Raw genomic sequence first — 15422 nt, forward strand, 5'->3', positions numbered from 1 at the left:
AGGAGCCCATGCAGCTGGGCAGAACTCGACTCTCCCAATCTGAACAGGAGCGATGAATGCGCGAGAGTTGCTGCCTTTACTGCGGGGGATTCGGTCACTTCCGCGATTCCTGTCCCGAGTTGGCGGGGAAAAGCCAGGACTCGTCCAGGAGCGGGAGAACTGTGATGAGTCAAAACATCACTCCCGAATCTGCTTCTTCCGGTGTCCGTCTCTACTTTTTTCTCTCCTGGGGTAATCAGCAACACACCCTCCGTGCTTTCGTGGATTCCGGAGCGGTAGGGAATTTCATGGATATCAACTTCGCTAGACAGCTCCCGACGGTCGACCTCGACCATCCTCTTACAATTACTGCCCTTGATGGTAGACCCCTTGGCCCTGGTAACGTCCGCTGAATTACCGCCCCCCTGCGGCTATGTGTGGAGAAGCACCACCAAGAGACAATCCAGTTCCACCTCATTCATTCTCCCGAGTTTCCTCTAGCCCTGGGCTTTCCCTGGTTGGCTCTCCATAATCCACATATCAACTGGTTTACCGGGGCGCTCATGGAATGGGGTCCTACCTGCCATGCCACCTGCCTGTTCTCGGCGCCACTTCTCGAGTCTCCCGAGCTTTCAGTTTCCCCCGATCCTTCTCGAGTTCCACCTGCCTATACCGACCTTATAGAGGTCTTCAGTAAGAGACAGGCCATCTCCCTTCCCCCTCACCGCCCGTATGACTGTGCCATCGACCTGCTACCCGGCACTTGTCCTCCTCGGGGTCGCCTCTTTTCTCTCTCCGCTCCCGAGACCGCTGCCATGGAGGAGTATATCCGTGACGCCCTCGCCACTGGTGCTATCCAACCTTCCACCTCTCCTTCCGGGGCAGGCTTCTTCTTTGTGGGAAAAAAGGATGGGGGTCTCCGCCCATGCATTGATTACCACAGCCTCAACCGGATCACAGTGAAGAACCGCTACCCCCTCCCACTTATGTCCACGGCGTTCGAGCTCCTGCAGGGGGCCACGACCTTTACCAAGCTGGATCGCCGCAATGCCTACAATCTGGTCCGCATAAGGGAGGGAGACGAGTGGAAAACAGCTTTCAACACCCCTACTGGCCATTATGAGTACTTAGTAATGCCATTCGGTCTGGCCAACGCACCCGCGGTCTTTCAAGCCCTGATTAACGACGTTCTCCGTGATCTGCTTAACCGGTTCGTCTTTGTCTACCTCGACGACATTCTCATCTTTTCGAGCTCCCCCAAGAACATGTTCAGCATGTCCGAGAGGTACTGCACCGGCTTCTTAAAAACCACCTGTACATCAAGCTCGAAAAATGTGAGTTCCATGTCCCCACTGTCTCCTTCCTGGGTTTTGTCATCACCAACGGCAGCATCCAGATGGACCCAGACAAGACCCAGGCCATCCGTGAGTGGCCAACACCCGCTTCAGTCAAACAGGTCCAATGCTTCCTCGGCTTCGCCAACTTCTATAGAAGGTCCATCAGAAACTTCAGCTCCATAGCGGCACCCCTCTCGGCTTTAACCAAGACAACATCCACCCGTTTTCACTGGTCACCCATGGAGGAGAAAGCATTCAAAGAACTCCACCGGCGCTTCACCACGGCTCCCGTTCTGGTCCTCCCCGATGCCTCTCTTCCCTTCATGGTCGAGGTGGACGCCTCTGACATTGGCGTGGGGGCCGTCCTGTCCCAACATTCCGTCACTGACCAGAAACTCCACCCGTGCGCCTTCTTCTCCAGGCGGCTCTTGCCTGCTGAGCGCAACTATGACATTGGGAACAGAGAACTGCTTGCTGTCAAGTTGGCGTTGGAGGAATGGAGGCACTGGCTAGAGGGGGCCAAACACCCATTCGTGGTCTGGACCGACCACAAGAACCTTGCCTACATCCAGGACGCCAAATGCCTCAATTCTCGCCAGGCCTGGTGGGCGCTCTTCTTCACTCGGTTCAACTTCATCCTCTCTTGCCGCCCCGGGTCCAAAAACCTGAAAGCTGACGCGCTCTCCCGACAATTCGACCCCCCGGACATAAGCGAAACCCCGACACCCATCCTTCCGAGCACCAGGATTTTGGCTCTGGTTCGCTGGGGCATCGACACCACCGTTCGAGAGGCACAACGGCGGGAGGCCGATCCAGGCGGCGGACCCCCGAACCGACTGTTTGTTCCCACGACAGTCCGATCCCAAGTCCTGCAGTGGGGGCATTTGTCCCGGCTGACTGGGCATCCAGGGGTCGCCCGGACGCTCGAGTTTATCCGCAGGAGATTCTGGTGGCCGTCGATCGAGAAGGATGTCCGGTCATTTGTCTTAGCTTGCAGCACCTGTGCCCAGCAGAAGAACCCCAGGACACGACCACATGGCCTCCTTCACCCACTCCCCATTCCGAACCGTCCTTGGTCCCACCTTTCCCTGGACTTTGTCACCGTCCCAGGGTAACACTGCCATCCTAGTTGTTGTCGACCGGTTCTCCAAAGCCTGCCACTTCGTCCCCCTGCCCAGGCTCCCTTCCGCCCGAGAAACCGCGGAACTCACGTCTTCCGCCTACACGGCCTCCCCCTAGACATAGTGTCAGATCGTGGTCCCCAGTTCACCTCCCGGTTCTGGAAGGCTTTCTGTTGTCTCCTGGGTGCGGCGGTCAGCCTCTCCTCGGGTTATCATCCCCAGTCCAATGGGCAGACTGAGAGGGTGAATCAGGACCTGGAGACGAATCTGCGTTGCCTCGCCTCCTCCAACCCCTCTACTTGGAGCAAACACCTCATTTGGGCGGAATATGCTCACAACACATTACAGAACTCCTCCATTGGGATGTCCCCGTTCGAGTGTCAGTTCGGGTACCGGCCTCCCTTGTTCCCCGAGCAGGAGCCTGAAGTGGGGGTACCGTCGGCGGAGTTGTTCGTCCGGTACTGCCGGAGGACCTGGAGAAAGGCCCGTTCTGCACTGCAACTGGCATCACGTCGACAGAGGATCCAGGCCAACCGACAACGCAATCCTGCCCCTTTGCTCCGGCCCGGGCAGATGGTGTGGCTCTCCACCCGGGACCTTCCCCTGCGGGTCGAGTCCTGCAAACTGGCTCCTCGCTTTGTCGGTCCATTCAAGATACTCCGGAAGATAAACCCAGTTACCTACCGTCTCCTGTTGCCTCGATCCATGAGGATCCATCCATCCTTCCATGTCTCCCGTCTCAAACCTGTGTGGACCAGTCCCCTATCTCCAGCCACCAGACCACCTCCAGCCCCTCGACTAGTAGGGGGCCAGCCCACCTACACTGACCGCCGTCTCCTTCGCTCCCGCCGGGTCCGCGGGGGACTCCAGTATTTGGTGCACTGGGAGGGTTACGACCCCGAGGACTGCTCCTGGGTTCCCTGGATCCTGGGCTTATCCGGCAGTTCCACCGGCGCCAGCCAGAGGCTACTGTGGGTACGTCAGGTGCCGTCCCTAGTGGGGGGGTACTGTCAGGATCCCAGCTACACGTTCCTCTGCTGGCTGCCAGAGGGCAGTTTAGGAGGCCTCAGTACACTGCTGCCATGTCTCTGTACCTCTCTCCTCACCTGTGTCTCATTAGAGTAATTGTCTCATCAGATTAATCAGGCCTGTTATTTAAGCTGACTATTTCCAGCCCCAGTCACTTAGTCTTGAGTTCTCATGCCTGCAAGTTACAGGTTAGTTTCTAGTCCTTGCCCTGCGTTTTGTATACACGCTTTTGTTTCTTTGAATTGTTACTTTGATCTTTTGTTTGAAGAATTCTCTGTACATCCTGTATTTGAAGAGCCTTCTAGTAAAGCATCTTTTGAGTTTTACTCCATCTCAAATCTCTAGCTGCCTGTCTGCATTTGGGTCCACTACCACACCTGTAACAGAAGGCAGCAGCAGCCAACTTCCTGGCACCAGGGGTGGCTCTGCTGCACAGGACGGGGGGGAAAAAGAGGGGTAGAGCTATAGTAATAGGGGATTCTATTGTAAGGGGAATAGATAGGTGTTTCTGCGGCTGCAAACGAGACTCCAGGATGGTGTGTTGCCTCCCTGGTGCAAGGGTCAAGAATGTCTCAGAGCGGCTGCAGAACATTTTGGAAGGGGAAGGTGAACAGCCAGTTGTCGTGGTGCATATAGGTACCAACGATATAGGTAAAAAACGGGATGAGGTCCTAAAAGCTGAATATAGGGAGTTAGGAGGTGAATTAAAAAAATAGGACCTCCAAAGGTAGTAATCTCAGGATTACTACCAGTGCCACGTGCTAGTCAGAGTAGAAATAGAAGGATATTTCAGATGAATGTGGCTAGAGGAATGGTGTGAGGGGGAGGGATTTAAATTCCTGGAACATTGGAACCGGTTCTGGGGGAGGTGAGACCAGCTCAAACCGGACGGTTTTACCTGGGCAGGGCTGGGACCGATGTCCTAGGGGGAGTGTTTGCTAGTGCTCTGGGGGAGGGTTTAAACTAAAATGGCAGGGGGTTGGGAACCTGAACAGGGGGACAGAGGATAGGGAAACAAGGATAAAAGCAAAAGATAGGAAGGAGAAAAACAAAAGCGGCAGTCAGAGAAATCAACGGTTTAAATCAAACATGGCCACAGTAAATAATAATTCTAATAGGTCTAAGAGTGATAAAAACACAAGCCTGAAGGCTTTGTGTCTTTAATGCGAGGAGCATTCGTAATAAGGTGGATGAATTAGCTGCGAAAATAGAGGTAAACGAATATGATTTGATTGGGATTATGGAAACATGGCTCCTGGGTGGCCAAGGCTGGGAACTCAACATCCAGGGGTATTCAATATTCAGGAAAGATAGGCAAAAAGGAAAGGGTGGTGGGGTAGCATTGCTGGTTAAAGAAGGGATTAACACAATTGTAAGGAAGGATATTAGCTCTGATGATGTGAAATCTGTATGGGTAGAATTGAGAAATACCAAGGGGCAGAAAACATTAGTGGGAGTGGTATATAGACCTCCAAACAGTAATGCGGAGGTTGGGGATGGCATTAAAAGGGAAATTAGAGAAGCGTGCAATAACGGCACAGCAGTCATCATGGGTGACTTCAATCTACATATAGATTGGGCTAACCAAATTAGTAACAATACTGTGGAGGAGGAATTCCTGGAGTATTTACGGGATGGTTTCCTGGACCAATATGTCGAGGAACCAACCAGAGATCAGGCCATCTTAGACTGGGTATTATGTAACGAGAAAGGATTAATTAGCAATCTTGTTGTACGAGGCCCCTTGGGTTGGAGCGATCATAATGATAGAATTCTTCATTAAGATGGAGAATGAAGTTGTTGACTCAGAGACTAGGGTCCTGAATTTAAATAAAGGGAACTATGATGGTCTGAGGCGCGAGTTGAGTAGGATTGATTGGGGAATGTCACTCAAAGGGTTGACAGTGGATAGGCAATGGCAAACATTCAAAGACTGCATGGATGAACTACAGAATTTGTTCATCCCAGTTTGGCATAAAAATAAAACAAAAAAGGTGACTCAACCATGGCTAACAAGGGAAATTAGGGATAGCATAAGATCCAAGGAGAGGACATATAAATTGGCCAGAAAAAGCAGTAAACCTGAGGATTGGGAGCAGTTTAGGATTCAACAAAGGAGGACAAAGGGATTAATTAAGAAGGGGAAAATTGAATATGAGAGTAAGCTTGCAGGGAACATAAAAACTGACTAAAAGCTTTTATAGATATGTGAAGAAAAAGATTGGTGAAGTCAAGCGTAGGTCCCTTGCAGTCAGAATCAGGGGAATTTATAATGGGGAACAAAGAAATGGCAGACCAATTAAATATATTTTTTTGGTTCTGCCTTCTCAAAGGAGGACACAAATAACCTCCCAGAGATGTCGGGGAACATAGGGTCTGATGAAAGGGAAGAACTGAAAGAAATCAGTATTTGTAGGGAAATGGTGTTAGGGAAATTGATGGGATTGAAGGCCGATAAATCCCCAGGGCCTGATAATCTACATCCTAGGATACTTAAGGAAGTGGCCCTAGAAATAGTAGATGCATTGCTGATCATCTTCCAACATTTGATGGAATCTGGAAGAGTGCCCATGGATTGGAGGGTAGCTAATGTTACCCCACTATTCAAAAAAAGTGGTAGAGAGAAAACGGGGAATTACATCGGTAGTGGCCTGACATCGGTAGTGGGGAAAATGCTAGAGTCCATTATAAAATATGTAATAGCAGAGCACTTGGAAAACAGTGACAGGATCGGACAAAGTCAACATGGATTTACAAAAGGTAAATCATGCTTGACTAATCTACTGGAATTTTTTGAGGATGTAACTGGTAAAATAGATAAAGGAGAACCAGTGGATGTGGTGTATTTGGACTTTCAGAAGGCTTTTGATAAGGTCCCGCATAAGAGATTAGTGTGTAAAGTTAAGGCACATGGGATTGGGGGCAAGGTATTGACTTGGATAGAGAACTGGTTGGCAGACAGAAAGCAAAGAGTTGGAATAAATGGGTCTTTTTCCGAGTGGCAGGCAGTGACTAGTGGGGTACCGCAAGGATCGGTCCTTGGACCCCAGCTATTCACTATTAATGATCTAGACAAGGGAACTAGATGTAATATCTCCAAATTTGCAGATGACACAAAGCTGGGTGGGCGTGTGTGCTGTGAGGAGGATGCCGAGAAACTCCAGGATGATTTGGATAGGTTGGGTGATTGGGCAAAAGCATAGCAGATGCAATATAATGTGGATAAATGTGAGGTTATCCACTTTGGTGGCAAAAACAGGAAGGCAGATTATTATCTGTATGGCAATAGATTGGGAGAAGGGGAAGTGCAACGAGACCTGGGTGTCCTTGTGCACCAGTCGCTGAAGGTAAGCATGCAGGTGCAGCAGGCGGTTAAGGCAAATGGTATGCTGGCCTTCGTAGTGAGAGGGTTTGAGTACAGGAACAAGGATGTCTTGCTGCAGTTGTACAGGGCCTTGGTGAGACCACATCTTGAGTATTGTGTGCAGTTTTGGTCTCCTTATCTGAGGAAGGATGTTCTTGCCATGGAAGGAGTTCAGCGAAGATTCACCAGGCAGGAATGACGTATGAGGAGAGATTGGGACGATTGCGCTTGTGCTCGCTGGAGTTAGAAGAATGAGAGGGGATCTCATTGAAACTTATAAAATTCTGACAGGACTGGACAGACTAGATGCAGGAAGGATGTTCCCGATGGTCGGGGAGTCCAGAACCAGGGGTCACAGTTGAAGGATAAGGGGTAAGCCATTTAGGACAGAAATGAGGAGGAATTTCTTCACCCAGAGAGTGGTGAACCTGTGGAATCTCTACCACAGAAGGCAGTAGAGGCCAATTCATTAAATATATTCAAGGAGTTGGATATATTTCTTAAGGCTAAAGGGGTCAAGGGGTATGGGGAGAAAGCAGGGACCGGGTACTGAAATTGGATGATCAGCCATGATCGCATTGAATGGCGGAGCAGGCTCGAGGGGCCGAATGGCCTACTCCTGCTCCTATCTTCTATGTTTCTATGTAAATTGATTTAGATTTGGTATTGCAATTTAGCCCATTGTCAGCTTCACATCAATGAACCAATTTCTGATGAACAGATTACCTGATCATTATCACATTGCTGCTTGTGGGAGCTTGCTGTTTGCAAATTGGCTACCACGTTTCCTACATTACAACAGTGAGTACACTTCAAAAAGTACTTCATTGGCTGTAAAGCGCTTTGGGACATCCGGTGGTTGTGAAAGGCGCTATAGAAACAAGTCTTTCTTTTATAAAAGGTTAAAAAGAGACATTAATGTTAAACAGAATAAATTTAATTAGTGTGATGTGATTGAGAGTTTGGAAGAATCAGAAGAAAGACTGGCCATTACAGGCCGATAATCAGGGGTAATTTCACACCGCCCTTGGTGCTGGCACAGAGTCATGCTGGGCATCAATGCGAGTCAGGGATAGGGCTAGAACACAAGTCCCGATTCCCTGATCTGTGCTTACTCCTAGCAAGGCTCCCTACCAATAGTGGAGCTTTGCAAAATTAATCATTGAATATATTTAAGGTGGAGATAGGCAGATTTTTGAACGATAAGGGAATCAAGGGTTATGGGGAGCGGGTAGGGAAGTGGAGTTGAGGCCAAGATCAGATCAGCCGTGATCTTATTGAATGGCGGAGCAGGCTAGAGGGACCGAATGACCTACTCCTGCTCCTACGTCTTATGTTCTTATGTAACCCGCATAGCTCTATAACTAGAATATATCATACTTAATGGAATAAAATGTAATGTTTTATCTTGTATGGGAATATTAATATCATTGATAGGTCATTAGAAGTAAAAAATGGCAAATGTTATCTTCAAATTCATGGAATAATGAGGGTAAGATTTGGGAAGATGTTTTTTTGCTAGCATTCCTGGGACAGAACTTCAAGTGACAGAAGCACATATCAGTAATCTGAGAGTAGAGGCCTGTGTGAAGTTTTACACCAGTAAAATAAGTCAGTCACAGCTTTGAAGAATGCATAGTACTGAGCATGTCAGACACTTTATAACACAATGTGACCTCCCCTCACACTTTTAAACTGCTTGAATTGTTTACCATCAATCCCCAGCCGTTGACAGGGTGGCCATTACAGCCCAAGCTTTCAATGAGCGTATTCTTTCACTCCAGTTATATACAACCACCCCAATAAAAGCCCTCAATAGAATCTAATTGCTTGGTGCATACACCTTTCTAACCCTAACTGCCCCTCCCCCACAATTATGGGCTGCATGTAGACACTGGTTTTACTGCATGTCATGGTAATGGAAAGTAAAATTACTCACTACGCGTTTTTCCTTTAAGGAGAGGACAGCCCATTCATGATGCCATTTTCTCATTCTACTGTGTCCTACATTACCTGTCAGCACATGGCGGGGCAGGCGCGGAGAGGGAAATTCAACTTCCGTCCAACTTCACCTGCAACATGTGTTGGAGTGAGTTAGTGTGCGGTTCTTGTGCAGAAGGGCGAGACAGCTTCATTCAGACAGTGCGTGCTGAGAGGAAGATGCGAGCAGTAGAGTCCTGAGCCAGGAAGCGGTTCCAGTGTGAAATGTCAAAGCAGTTAGCAAAGGAGTGAAATGCTTTGCAGTTGCTCCGAGGTAAAAGTAAGATGCTGCGTGTACCTGTCGTGAGGGCGGCGGCAGGTGAGTGTGTGATGAGACTGAGGAGAGATGATGCAGCGACCTCTGCTGGAAGTGAACCTCTGTGGATAGAATCAAGGATGGCTGCAATAGATCTTGTGGCTTAACAGCCTGTCAACCCTTACTGTAGATGGACTCGTATGTCCAAAGAAACTGTCCCCCCGTGGAATGCACGGCGGGAAGCAGTTAATGCCTTGAGGAGGAAAGAGGACCAAAAAAAACATTTAAATAACCGACTGCTCCACAGTTTTGTGGTTGGCATTGATTTCCCAAATATAAATTTGCAGGATTTGATGTGCTAACAGTTACAATTGTTAGGAAGTTCAAGTTTTTGAAGCTGACAGACTATCTTGTTGGATGCTGAATTTGTAATATAGTTCATCAGGATTATCTGAAACTTTGCAGGCGATTTCTACTGAGTGAAAATTTCTACAGTTAATTCCAGAAATTTTAAGTGATCTACCTTTACCTGACACAAGGATTTTTTAAAATTCTTTTAGCAGCAGCACATTTACATAAGATGAGTGACCTACAAAAGGATACATATAAAATTCTGCACTTGATGTCTTTATCCCTATAATATGATAGACCTCAACATTTAATCTCATTTCACTGAACAAAATAATATCCACTACTTTTTTGAAATATCATCTTGAAATTTTTGCTTCAGCCAGCAGAAAATACTCTGTTGAAACCCATTAGGGAGCAGTTTCATCATGCTATACATCTTATCACTGGATAGTGCAAAAGTGACCTTTTATGCTGAAGAGTGACACCTGCAACTGAGTAGCACTGTCAAGAAGCAGAACTGCAGTAAATTGCACAGCCTGTCTGGGTTTTGAACCACTGGATATAATTGAGCACAAAATATAACACATTTCAGTCTAGATGTTTATTACAGCACCACCCAACAGTCCAGCAATGTTTTGCAAAGACATAATGAAATTCACTATCTTTCTGCGCTTCACAGGATTTTTTGCTGGCGCAAACATTAAATGAGATGAAAGAAAGTAGTTTTAAAAGCAAAGCAAGAAATGCATTTAATGAAATAAGAAAAAAATGTGGAGCGTCAAAAAAGTTATTCGAAATGAAAAAGATTTCAAAAGTCAATCAAGTGTGACTGCACTTACTTAAGTTTGGCAAATGCAAGCTGAATTACTTTAAAGGATAATCCTTGTAGTACAGGAAAGAAATGCTATTATCAGCCAAATCTCCCATCATCAGGAGTCTGAAAGCAAAGTTCTGTAGCTTGTGTTTGGATGTCCACTCAGACAGATTTTCATCTGTGGAACTCCCTCCCTTCCCCTTTCCTTTCCCCCCCCCCCCCCCACCTCTTTCCCCCCCCCCACCTCTTTCCCCCCCCCCACCTCTTTCCCCCCCCCCACCTCTTTCCCCCCCCCACCTCTTTCCCCCCCCCACCTCTTTCCCCCCCCACCTCTTTCCCCCCCCCACCTCTTTCCCCCCCCCACCTCTTTCCCCCCCCACCTCTTTCCCCCCCCACCTCTTTCCCCCCCCACCTCTTTCCCCCCCCACCTCTTCCCCCCCCACCTCTTTCCCCCCCCCACCTCTTTCCCCCCCCCACCTCTTTCCCCCCCCCACCTCTTTCCCCCCCCCACCTCTTTCCCCCCCCCACCTCTTTCCCCCCCCCACCTCTTTCCCCCCCCCACCTCTTTCCCCCCCCCACCTCTTTCCCCCCCCCACCTCTTTCCCCCCCCCACCTCTTTCCCCCCCCCACCTCTTTCCCCCCCCCCACCTCTTTCCCCCCCCCCACCTCTTTCCCCCCCCCCACCTCTTTCCCCCCCCCCACCTCTTTCCCCCCCCCCACCTCTTTCCCCCCCCCCCACCTCTTTCCCCCCCCCCACCTCTTTCCCCCCCCCACCTCTTTCCCCCCCCCCCACCTCTTTCCCCCCCCCCCACCTCTTTCCCCCCCCCCCCACCTCTTTCCCCCCCCCCCACCTCTTTCCCCCCCCCCCCACCTCTTTCCCCCCCCCCCCACCTCTTTTCCCCCCCCCCCCACCTCTTTCCCCCCCCCCCCACCTCTTTCCCCCCCCCCACCTCTTTCCCCCCCCCCACCTCTTTCTCCCCCCCCCCCCACCTCTTTCTCCCCCCCCCCCACCTCTTTCCCCCCCCCCCACCTCTTTCCCCCCCCCCCACCTCTTTCCCCCCCCCACCTCTTTCCCCCCCCCACCTCTTTCCCCCCCCCCACCTCTTTCCCCCCCCCCCACCTCTTTCCCCCCCCCCCACCTCTTTCCCCCCCCCCACCTCTTTCCCCCCCCCCACCTCTTTCCCCCCCCCCCACCTCTTTCCCCCCCCCCCACCTCTTTCCCCCCCCCCACCTCTTTCCCCCCCCCCACCTCTTTCCCCCCCCCCACCTCTTTCCCCCCCCCCCACCTCTTTCCCCCCCCCCCACCTCTTTCCCCCCCCCCCACCTCTTTCCCCCCCCCCCACCTCTTTCCCCCCCCCCCACCTCTTTCCCCCCCCCCCACCTCTTTCCCCCCCCCCCACCTCTTTCCCCCCCCCCCACCTCTTTCCCCCCCCCCCACCTCTTTCCCCCCCCCCCACCTCTTTCCCCCCCCCCCACCTCTTTCCCCCCCCCCACCTCTTTCCCCCCCACCTCTTTCCCCCCCACCTCTTTCCCCCCCCCACCTCTTTCCCCCCCCACCTCTTTCCCCCCCCACCTCTTTCCCCCCCCCACCTCTTTCCCCCCCCCACCTCTTTCCCCCCCCCACCTCTTTCCCCCCCCACCTCTTTCCCCCCCCACCTCTTTCCCCCCCCCACCTCTTTCCCCCCCCCACCTCTTTCCCCCCCCCACCTCTTTCCCCCCCCCACCTCTTTCCCCCCCCCACCTCTTTCCCCCCCCCACCTCTTTCCCCCCCCCACCTCTTTCCCCCCCCCACCTCTTTCCCCCCCCCACCTCTTTCCCCCCCCCACCTCTTTCCCCCCCCCACCTCTTTCCCCCCCCCACCTCTTTCCCCCCCCCACCTCTTTCCCCCCCCCACCTCTTTCCCCCCCCCACCTCTTTCCCCCCCCACCTCTTTCCCCCCCCCACCTCTTTCCCCCCCCCACCTCTTTCCCCCCCCCACCTCTTTCCCCCCCCCACCTCTTTCCCCCCCCCACCTCTTTCCCCCCCCCACCTCTTTCCCCCCCCCACCTCTTTCCCCCCCCCCACCTCTTTCCCCCCCCCCACCTCTTTCCCCCCCCCCACCTCTTTCCCCCCCCCACCTCTTTCCCCCCCCCACCTCTTTCCCCCCCCCCACCTCTTTCCCCCCCCCCACCTCTTTCCCCCCCCCACCTCTTTCCCCCCCCCACCTCTTTCCCCCCCCCACCTCTTTCCCCCCCCCACCTCTTTCCCCCCCCACCTCTTTCCCCCCCCACCTCTTTCCCCCCCCACCTCTTTCCCCCCCCCACCTCTTTCCCCCCCCCCACCTCTTTCCCCCCCCCACCTCTTTCCCCCCCCCACCTCTTTCCCCCCCCCCACCTCTTTCCCCCCCCCCACCTCTTTCCCCCCCCCACCTCTTTCCCCCCCCCACCTCTTTCCCCCCCCCACCTCTTTCCCCCCCCCCCACCTCTTTCCCCCCCCCCACCTCTTTCCCCCCCCCCACCTCTTTCCCCCCCCCACCTCTTTCCCCCCCCCACCTCTTTCCCCCCCCCCACCTCTTTCCCCCCCCCACCTCTTTCCCCCCCCCACCTCTTTCCCCCCCCCACCTCTTTCCCCCCCCCACCTCTTTCCCCCCCCCACCTCTTTTCCCCCCCCCCCCACCTCTTTTCCCCCCCCCCCACCTCTTTCCCCCCCCCCCCCACCTCCTTTCCCCCCCCCCCCACCTCTTTCCCCCCCCCCCACCTCTTTCCCCCCCCCCCACCTCTTTCCCCCCCCCCCACCTCTTTCCCCCCCCCCCCACCTCTTTCCCCCCCCCCCCCACCTCTTTCCCCCCCCCCCCCCACCTCTTTTCCCCCCCCCCCCACCTCTTTTCCCCCCCCCCCCCACCTCTCAGTCATACCAAGGTGAAAATGTCTTTTCCTCACAATATTCTTTCCTTGGACATGGGATCATATATCACTTTCTGTTCCCTCATAACAGGGATGCCAACAGTTATATGGTTTTTTTCTGTGATCAATTTGACATCTGGAACAGGAAGACAAAACAAATCACCTTTCTGGCATTATGGTTGAGACATGCCATTGCCATTCAGCACTTGTAACTGGATGCATGGTTGTCAGAGAAGATGGGGTCGACCTGGGAGACTGTAACTAGCTCTTGGTGGTTGATATGCCATGATTATTCCTAAATTGATGAACATCTACCTTTGTTTTTCCCCATAGAAGAATTGTCTTCAGTCACGATAGAGAAAAGTAAAGGATGAGCGTAGCAAAAAGTCTGGGATAGTTAAAAACAATGATTATATCAACCTTGTCACACAGATAATATATCAAACATGCATAGGAAGAAGCATATTTATTAAACTCATCTACTAAACCCAAGACCGATGGCGTTTCTACCTGTTAAGGTTAGCTCTTGGCAATGTCATTTTCTCTAATAAAGTTAGTTAGTGAGGTGGAAACCAGCACAAAAAACAAGAATTCCAAGATAAAATAGTGGAATGATAACAAATCAAAAACAGTATGGCACTGGGAAAATAAAATTGTTTATACTTAGTGTTGATTGTTATGCTTTCCTGTTCCAGCTTGTAATCTGTTTGTGTATAATGTTTAGTTTCTTGAAATAAAATGTGGGAAAAGAAATAAAAAGAACTGAGGATAATTATACAATGCTGGTACCCAAGATGTGTGATGTAGATTAGCTACAACTGAGCGATGATTTTGCTAAACCTCCCATTGCACCTTCATATTCATAGCTTTGGGCATTCATTTCTGAGGTGCACTTTGGCTTTGTGGAGGAAAGGATCAAATACTTTAACATTCTTCTAGCCTCAACAGTTACACTAATTTAGCTTATTCAGGTATTGCACATTGATCATTTGTGGCATTTTACTTTTTGCATTTGGTTGATATGCTCCAAACTATGCTCAAGTTATAATTCAGTAACGTTTTGCATGTACACTTTGTAATGTAAAAAAGTATGAAAGGTTTAGAGTGTAAACAGACACAGCTCAGTAACTTCACATCCTGCAACTCCTGATGGGAACTGCTTTGGGACTAATCACTAATTAAAGAAATTTGACAACCTGTCCACATTTCTTCATTGTCCCCCTGCACCCATTATGGTGGAGTTCATTGGGAGGCAGGGTGATGTGGTCCACTGACTTTGAAGTGGTGCTCTTCAGGTTACAGTCCATTAAGAGCTTGTCAATCTTTGAGTGTGACCTGCAATTTCAAGACCTGAAGTTAGGAAACAGTTGCAGCTTTCAACCCAGTATCAAGACAGTACTTCAGGTGGAGCCCAAGACATCAGGCAATTCCCCAGTTGGTATTTCTGTTAAAATGAGCTAGGAATGCCTGTCTTTGTGAAAGAACATGTTGAATAAAACTACCATACCCAATTCATGCTCACCACAGTATCACATAAAATAAAGGACACTTTTACAGCGAGCATTCAGGTAGGTATTCCTCTCAAACTATAAACTCAACTTCTGTTTTTACACATATTCAATACTTGTAACAATCTATTACATATCCTTATATACAGATTGTTCATAACAGCACTAGAACACATGTACCAGTTATGACGTACAGAAACTTACATCAGAATTCATGCACTTACCGGAATTTATAAATGCTAATATGAAGTTATTCCTGTTTCATTAAAAAGTATGCATCTGGCCTATGCTGATCTCAATTTAAATAAGGTTGTTAGTCCAAAGACTAGCCAGGTGCAGCAAAATAGAAGATATAAATAGCATAGCAAAAGGTGACTAAATCAATATAGGAATGCCAACAGCCACGTTTCCCTCTACATCATTATTAATAATTTCACATTCCTTCAATCAATATTGCTATCACAGTGCAAGAAAATACTGAAGCTATGGAACACAGTAATGAGCAAGTAGTGTAAATAAGACAAAAAGGGATTTCTTCTCAGTGCTGTTGGTGGTCAGATAACATTGTGTATTTAAATTCTGGAGACAGGCTTATCGGCAAAAGTAAGCAACCCTGCTAATGCTGTCACACGTGGAAAGTGCCAAACTGAAGAATTTATGGAGATAAGGTTAACTGGACAGCTACAATTTCTAGGGCACATTTATATAGGTTTAATTGGATCTTTACAAACCAATGACAAGGAGGTTTGACTAAGATTCATCAGATTGCCTGATGCCCAAAATAGTATTTTAATTTAAATT

At 50.3% G+C, this 15422-nt stretch overlaps 1 long non-coding RNA gene across 1 annotated transcript in view; it reads right to left on the minus strand.

Annotated features, from left to right (window-relative positions):
* The window catches only part of LOC147116642 (uncharacterized), a 125760-nt gene extending 116558 nt beyond the window's left edge, over positions 1–9202 (minus strand). Inside the window, exon 1 of the long non-coding RNA XR_015078848.1 lies at positions 8844–9202. This is a non-coding gene — a long non-coding RNA (uncharacterized LOC147116642). The remainder of the gene's footprint in view (positions 1–8843) is intronic.
* Positions 9203–15422: the final 6220 nt, after the last annotated feature.

This window comes from Somniosus microcephalus, chromosome 6 (assembly GCF_052327205.1).
Source record: "Somniosus microcephalus isolate GS21.2 chromosome 6, FLI_Smic_1.0, whole genome shotgun sequence".
Classification (NCBI taxonomy): domain Eukaryota; kingdom Metazoa; phylum Chordata; class Chondrichthyes; order Squaliformes; family Somniosidae; genus Somniosus; species Somniosus microcephalus.